Below are 6,644 nucleotides of genomic sequence, written 5' to 3' on the forward strand. Positions count from 1 at the left end.
GGGCACTGGATGCCTGGGGAAGGAGCCATTTTTCAAAGGTCTCCAGCCAGGGACCTCGCCTGGGGCAGTGGCCTCTTAGAATTGTAGAATCATATAATGGTTTTGGCTGGAAGAGATCTTCAAGATCATCGAGTCCGACCTTTTCCTAGCCCTATCAACCACTAAACCATGTCCTTCAAGGCAACATCTACACTTTCAAATACCTCCAGGGATGGTGACCCAACTGCCTCCCTGGGCAGGCTGTGCCAATGCCTGACAGCCCTCTCAGGGTTTCTTACAGCAGCTTCTTCTGCAGCATTGCTGTTGAATTTCACTGCCCAGCATGTTCATGGCTGGTAAAGCTTCATGGCGTTTCCCACACATGGAGAGTGCTTCAGAGTTATGCTCCTTCTCTCCTGCTGAGCTAGCATGAGCATTTTGTCTCTTAGCGCAGTGGGTAGTGGAGATCCTTCTCTTAAGGACCTACACTTCTTCATGTGTTGAATAAGGAAAGTTTTACATTTACCTTGGCATTGAGATTTCTTCCTGCCAGACTTCATCTTAAGTATTAAGTATCTAACTTTTTTGATCTAGCATTTACTCTTCCAACTAACAGATTATTATGTAGTGCAACATCATCAACTTGTATTCTTCTGGTTACATGTCTCTATCCCATTTATGGAAATCTCTCATAGATTGACATTTGTGAAGAGGGAATACTTCACTGGAATGAAGATGATGAAGTAAGATTCATACATTAAGTCTTTAAAATTAGCTCTAAACAAGCCTGCTTTTACGGTGATTTTCAAGGTTCTCATCAAGTCAAAAATAGCAGTATGTTCACATTCCTTCCTACAGGAAGATAGGCTTATGAAATGGGAAGACATTAACACAATTGGAGACCACCGAACCCGCCTTCATTAACTAATTTGATGCTACGACAAAAGGGAGCAGCAATTAGTCCTGGTTCAAATCCCCTCCTGCTGTTACCTTGGTTCTCTTTTTTTTTAGGATGAGTTGAGGGGAGGGCTCAAATGATCTCCTTGGTATACATAATCCCACTTCTGATAGGTTTAAAGAGTTATGAGTCATTAAGATATTTTCAAACTCTCTCAAGAGAAAGTGCAAAATCTTGGCCACACTGAGTCAAGGTGTCTGTGAGAACCCTCCATCTACAGGAAAAGTGGCACTATTGAGCCATGAGGGACTTCATGCTGCCGTGGACCACTGTGTCTTGAACGAGCTGCTCACATCTGTGGGCAAGAATCAAGCTTTCTTTGGGGCACTCTCTGCTTATTTGCCAGTTCCTATAATGAACTCCAGCAGGGTAATGATAACACACTACCTGCTGCTAGACAGAAGGTATGCAGTCTGTGACAGTACTGAAGATACTGACACAACTGGCAAGGCTCCTACAGCCTCCCCGACCCTGTAGGGTAAGTGATGGCACACATCTGGCAAGTGCTTGGAAGTTATTAGCTAAAACTAAATCTAGACTAGGACAACATATTGACTCACTCTTAGGTGAGCATGGCTTTCTATAACCATGTTTGGTTGTTACTCATGGAGTCTATTGGTGCCACGAAAACACTCTGTGCCTAATCTGATCTAATGTACCTACATAGCATCTTCTGCTCTGTGAAGCAGAAGATTTTGGAGACAGCTTTCTCAACTGGTGGTGTAAATTACCCATGTATTTCCTGAGCATTTGCATGTACTGAATCTGAGTATAGTGGCTGTTTAAAAAAATCCTTTCTGATAGTCAACAGTGTAGCATGTTCTAGTATTGAAGCAGGGCAGGCTTAACCCAGTATCCTCACTGGTACTTGATGAAACAGCTGTGCAGTTGTGTCTATCATGTCTCAAAGTTATTGGGACGATTATAAAGGCTGTAAGATAATTCTTGTCCAGAGGCAACCTGCATCTTTCATACACACTTGGACTACTTTGGAATCTAAATTAAAATTTCTACATTCATAATTAACCTGAGTAAGTCAGAAATAGTGGCCTTTGGATTCATGTATATTTTCACAGAATCCTGGAAGAAATCTCACTTTCTGGTTTACATGACAAAAATTAGTGTGCTAAAGAAACCAGTACCTTAGGTTAGCAGAGTATTATTTTAAAATTCTATAATTAACACCATCCTGATTAGTTTCTAGTTGTACTCACAATTCTATTATGAAGACAATGTAAGTTTATAAACATTACATACTAAAAAGCCCAACAACTTAGTTCTAGAAATATCATTTAACTTTATATCTTGGAGACAGATGAAATTCAGGCCTGCAAGCACACACTCTGAAGTAATTCCAGGAGCTGAGGTTAAAGGTCTGCTTTACACATAAGGAGAGACTTCTAGTCGCTCAAGGCTGTAGTGATGTCAGCCAGCTGAAGCCTGAGAACTGAATACTGTTTGAATGACCCAAATAATCTGTGGAAACACCTCACTGTGTGCATAATGACAGTTAAGAGCTGATACCAACAACATACTTTAGTCTTTATACAGAAATGGCAACTTTTCTATTAATTCAGGGAAAGTGTCAAATGAGACTAGAATACTTCAATTTCAGATTTCTCTTTTGTGAATCTCAGAGGCAAACTGATCTGCCTCCTGCCTCCTGCCTCACCTTTCCTTTTATCTTCAAATTTGATTATATTGTTAAAAGTAACATCTCTGAAGTGGAAAAGCTATGTTGTACATTGAGAGACATCATTAATCCTAATGGCTGAACTAAATCTGTTTGTTAGTTGTGTTATTTGGATTACTATTACCCAAAGTCAGGATGACTTAAATTTCCGTGGTTTTATCTTACAGTCTGGGTGGGAAATTCTCAGTCTGCTTTTAGACAGGAGGGTAGTCAGTGCTTGGGCACCCTGGGCTACCTTAATACTTCAGACAGCTGCAGAATGCATGTCCCTCATGCTTCAAAACTTGCTTAGTTTCTGCTGCGTGTCAAGCTACACTAGTAATGAGCCTCTTCGGAGAGAAGAAAATACACAAGATGATCTCTCTCTTCTCCTTTTCTTTCCCCTTTCCCACCAAGCAGACAGATGAAATCTATCTCTTTTGAAAGCAAAAAGCAAACGTTGAGCTTGAGACGTGTTTGTCTGTGATCCTCTGTGACCTGCTTTACGATGTGAACAAGAGCGACAGCGCTGCCAAGAACCGTCTCTGTTGCTTTGAGAGGGAAGTGCCTCTCTTGCTCTTAAATTAAGGTTTGTTAATGCCATCAGGATGAATGGAAAGGCAGGCACTGACTCCAAATAGCCACTTCAGTGAGAATACTGAAAAATAAATCCTCTTGTCATTTAAGTTTCTGAAAAGGAAAAGGCAAAACAGAAGAGAATCATTGCTCTATTTATTCCTTGGTGTGTCTATCCATAACTCTTCATGCTATCAAGTTGCTTATACTTCTTAAAGTTGCTTACATTTCCTAATCTCCTGCCCAAGCCCTTGCACATTGCGAACCTTTCCTCCCTGCCTCTCCCGGGGCCGAGCTACTCAAATCTCCCTTTCAAGTACTGTGTGCACAAGGAAGAAATTTCTTACTCTTTACATTTTTTAATGTAACAATTTCAGGGATTATCTAGGGATTTACTTCAAAGCATTGTGTATTTTTTTTCTGGCATCTGGAAGAGGTGAGATTTTGCAAGTGTTTAACATTCCTACTGGAAACTATGTGTTGCGATACTGCTGCAGTAAACCAGTATATATAAAAGATTGGCACTATTATGACTTAAAACTCCAGATTCAGTCACTGAGAGCATCTGGCCTTTTTCAGTAATCCGTTTTTCAAAACACTGAAATAAACGTCACTTAAGTCATCTCTTTATGCACATCCCAGTCTTAGAGTAGTAGCATGTACCTGTAAACGAGAAGGTGTTGTTGACTTGGATTTTCAACTTCAGTTGTAATAATTAAAGGCATATAACTTTAATTCAGTCATAAGGTTGTAATTTGCTGAGCTGGGGAAAGGGTATTTACCAGATGTTCTGTGGCCTCCAAGAGAGCAAATGTGTACTTGGACTACGTCTTAGTGGTGCCAGCCTATGTCAAATGCAGAGCTTAACTCCCGTAGCTGTTGGTTAAAGCAACATGAATCATGTCCTATTTTCTGAATTCTATGGCTTGGCTGATATCCTGGCTGGGACTGTCCTGAATAAATGTGTATGTCTAGAACATGGGTATCTACACCAAAGCAAGGATTCCCCTTTATACTCAGTAGAGGTCCTATGGTGGATTACACAGTATAAATGCTCTCATTTTAAAGGTCATTTCCTATGCTAGAAAAATTATTTTGCAAATTGTATTAATATATTGTAAAACAAGCAAGAGTGCTCCTACATGAAACTCTGCATCTTCATCTCAAAACTTAGATGAAATAGATTCTACATGATGACAACAATGAAGAGAATAGAATGTGTTCAAGGCTTTTATCCATTGAATGAACTTGAGCAGTTGAGGGATTATAAAATTGTAATTTTCTTTTTCTTCGAAGTCATCTTCGTTTTCATAGTCCTAATATCCAGATGACATCTTGGTCCTATGTAACTCTTGTGTGGTATGCCTGTCATCACCGGGGAGCTAACAAAGCAAATAATCTCAGCAATATAATCTTTAAATCAACACTTTGATTTCTTCCTTTTTTGAAAGAAAACAATATTGCAAAGACTGTAAATCCTGATTGTGGTAATTTTATATAGGTTAGTAAAAAAAAGAAATAAAGCTAGATAGAAGAATGTTGTTTTTGAAGTTTTCCTGCCTTTATTTTATTTATTAAGAAAATCTGACAATGTTGTTGTGCTAAATTGAAAGATAGCTTTTAAACTGGCAGAAAATATGCTGCCACTTCCTTCAGTGAGGGTAGAGGGTTTCATATTTGGTTTTTTTTTTATTCTAGGTACCTAGCTCTTTCCATGAAATGTACGGAGGTCTGTTGCACTGAGTCTGACTGGGATGGACTTAATTTTTTTTAGCAGCCTATGTGGTGCTTCATTGCTGGCTGGCGTCAATCACAAGCCAATAGATGTAAATTTGACTGGACGGCTGCATACTTGATAATGCAAAGGCTGGCACTGCAGTGCATAGTTCCTTGGCTGAATTTTCCAGACAGCAAATAGTAAAATACTATAAAACACAGGAACTTGCTTGACGGTAATTTATTTTCCCTGCCTGATAGGCAGGTCTGCGCAAAATTAATTCAGTTTCTCTGATAACTGTTTTTATCTACCATTCTCAACTGATTTAATGAGATACCTATTAGAATGTGTTAATAAACTAAAAAGAGTAGAGTAGATGTGTTGCTCAGCTGAAAGACCGGGTCAGATTTACTTTCTTCAAATAACTAACTGTGACTTCTTGTTGTGTTTCTTGTCCCTCAGTATCAGTAATATGGTTTTTCATCTCATATGGATGATAAGAAAGATTTTGCCCTACCACTAGGCCATCTTCTGACAAGAACTAAATTTAAGTTAGCAGAATCTTTTTTCCCCTCATATCCTAAATTATTTCTGCACATATCAACCTAATCTTTAGTTACTTGGTTTCACATACTGGAACCAGAAAATATGTTAAGTATTTTCTTAAATTACTTTCCTTGAAATGTGTCTTTCATCCCCTCTTACCCTAAGGTTTACATCTGGGGATTTTTTTTACTTTTTTTTTATTCTTCCCACTCTCTACCCAAATTCCTCTCTTATCCTTCAGCCATTAATGGGGGGAAGGCATCTTTTAAGATTTGAGTTTATTTTCTCATTACCCTACTCTAATTTGATTGATAATAAATTAATTTCCCTGATTTGAATCTGTTTTGCCCATGATAGTAGTTGGTGAATGATCTTTCCCTGTCCTTATCTTGAGCTCTTCATTACATTTTCTCTCCCTTTTCCAGTGAAGAAGAAGAATTGAGAGAGTGGCCCTAGTGGGTACATGATGTCCAGCCAGGGTCAACCCACCACAATACGGCACATCTTCTCCACCACTTTGGGCACGTGCTGTTGTATTTAAGATACATGCCGCCTAATGGCAGACCAAGCGCAGCATCCTAGCCCTCAGCCACCCAATATGCTGTGCAGGCAGTCAAAGAGGATGAAAGCAGTCACATCAAAGTGCTTGATTTATCTAGATTTCCAGGCAGGGTCTGTTCCAAGCAGCTCAAGCTCTCTCCTCCCACTGCAGATCGTGATGTGATCAATGCTCTGCCTGTTGCTTCCTTTGAATATTTTTTTCAACCAAGAGGGAAGGATATGCAACAGCTCCAATAAATATTATTTCAATTCTTTGCTGTAAATCAGCTGTTGTTCATAGCGTACATGTAATTTTCACAGAGTCTGTCATGTTAATCTACGTCAAACTTGTCCCTTAACGGATCATGTTCCTGGTGAGTGACCTGACAGTGCAGAGAAGATGGAACATGTTAAGACACACATGGAGCCAATTTCTCACTGGACTGGATATAAATAGACTCACTGCCGCCCTTTTCCTATCCATTGCTTGTCTCCTTGTTACGTACTCCTTGCTGTCCCATTTCTGGACCTGGTTCAGTGACCTGCTGTCCACAGGCACAATGCTCTGAGGAAATGTAAAGATAACCATAAGCCTCCCTTTCATGCTTCAAGTTATACTTGGAATTATAGTGACATTTCAGTTTAGTCCTTAGGAT

Source organism: Apaloderma vittatum, unplaced genomic scaffold, assembly GCF_000703405.1.
Source record: "Apaloderma vittatum isolate BGI_N311 unplaced genomic scaffold, ASM70340v1 scaffold4338, whole genome shotgun sequence".
Taxonomy (NCBI): Eukaryota; Metazoa; Chordata; class Aves; order Trogoniformes; family Trogonidae; genus Apaloderma; species Apaloderma vittatum.